Raw genomic sequence first — 2,194 nt, forward strand, 5'->3', positions numbered from 1 at the left:
ATTTATAAATTCGCGAGCGCCAGTAGTGACAAGTCTGTAAACGTTTACCGGAAAGACATAAATGTCAAAGTGATTAATTTAAAATTAAAATTAAAAACATTAATTATAAAAAATATTAGTTGGTCAAAGCTGTGGTATATATTTTTACCTTAATATATTTACGTTTTAAATACTGAATTTACGTTTTTTTAATGTTCCGTAATATGTAATTATAAATTAATCTATATTAATCTTAGCGCCATCTATGTCTTACTAGTCCAGGGCGCATCTGTTTTGAGATGGACGTTGAGAGGTGACTCAAATTTTTTTGCAGAAATTGCTTGAAAATAAATCAGATAATAATATTTGAGTTATCCTCCCTCTCAAAAAGGTCCGGAACATTGTTTAAATAATCAAAATGTCAAAAAATGAAGGAAAAATTCGATTTTTGTCTAGTTTTTTTATTATAACTCTAAAAGTGTTCATTTCCGAGAAAAGTTGTACTAACATAAAAGTTGCATAATTAAATTTCCTACCATATAAAATTGGTTAAAATTTTTAAAAATAGTCACCCTAGTTGCAAAATAGCAATAATTGCGAAAAAAACCATACAAAAACAAGTATTCGCATTTTACGTTTTTCAACCATTTATGCAACACTTAGGACCTTCACATTTCACCCGGAAAAACTTTATGATACAGTAAAACAATACTATAAATTTCATTAAGATCGGTTCAATACATTTTGCAAAATAAATTTTGCAATCCAGCTTTCGCAAAAAAAAATCATTTTTTCAAAATGTTACAGGACTGAAAATAAAGCGGATAGCAAGTTTAAATTTTTTTTGCTTATAGAAGTGTACTGTACCTTTCATTTGCAATTTACAAAATTAAAACCGATTAATTACCGCGGCGTCAGGAAATTTTTTAAATAAACAATAGTTTTTGGTGCTACGCGCAGGACAGCGGTGTTCGATTCATACAAGTTGATTTCCATCAAAATTTCTTCCAATCTTTATGTAATATATTATTTTCTTACTCTATATTTTGTTGTATTTTTATATTTTAATTCCACAAAAATCAAACTAATTTTATTATTGTTTGTGAAATATTGTTTAAACAATTGCATATTATGTTTAAAAATAATAAACTTTTATTCTCCTAGTTAAAATATATGAACAAAGAAAGTTTTTGCTAATTAAAGTGTTATTTCAAAGGATAGAGTATGTGTTTTTTTTTTGCAATAAACAAATTTATTTATTTATATCGAAATGTAATAAAAATGAAAATGTATCAATTATTATCAAAGGTCATTGGAATGCCCAATCAGAGCAAACTATCCGCTGTCCTGCGCGTAGCACCAATATTTAATGTTTATTTAAAAAAATTCCTGACGCCGTGGTCTTAATCGATTTAAACTTTGCAAAATTGAAAATGAAAGGTACAGTACACTTCTATACGCAAAAAAAAATTCAACTTGATATCTGCTTTATTTTCAGTCCTGTAACATTTTGAAAAAATGAATTTTTTTTGCGAAAGCTGGATTGCAAAATCTATGAAACCGATCTTAACGAAATTTACAATATTGTTTTACTGTATCATAAAGTTTATCTGGGTGAAATGTGAACGTCCTAAGTGTAGCATAAATGGTTGAAAAACTTAAAATGCGAATACTTGTTTTTGTATGGGTTTTTCGCAATTATTGCTATTTTGCAACTAGGGTGACTATTTTTAAAAATTTTAACCAATTTTATATGGTAGGAAATTTAATTACACAACTTTTATGTCAGTACAACTTTTCTCGGAAATGAATACTTTTAAAGTTATAATAAAAAAACTAAGAAAAAAATCGAATTTTTCCTTCATTTTTTGACATTTTGATTATTTAAACAATGTTCCGGACCTTTTTGAGAGGGAGGATAACTCAAATATTATTATTTGATTTATTTTCAAGCAATTTCTGCAAAAAAATTTGAGTCACCTCTCAATGTCCAAATGTACTAATATTTTTACAGATGCGCCCTGGTCTATACTGCCATCTTCACGATATTGTGAAAGTATCCGAAGTAAGAAAGAACGTCAAAATGATTAGTAAAATAAAAAAAATCTATTACAATTTAATTACTTTTTAGCGTTGTAAATAGGATTGTTCCGTTGTACACGACGTACACGTCATATTACCGTTTCGTTACTAGATAATTAACGTCCAATGGGTT

This window comes from Diabrotica virgifera, chromosome 3 (genome assembly GCF_917563875.1).
Source record: "Diabrotica virgifera virgifera chromosome 3, PGI_DIABVI_V3a".
In the NCBI taxonomy this organism is placed as follows: Eukaryota; Metazoa; Arthropoda; class Insecta; order Coleoptera; family Chrysomelidae; genus Diabrotica; species Diabrotica virgifera.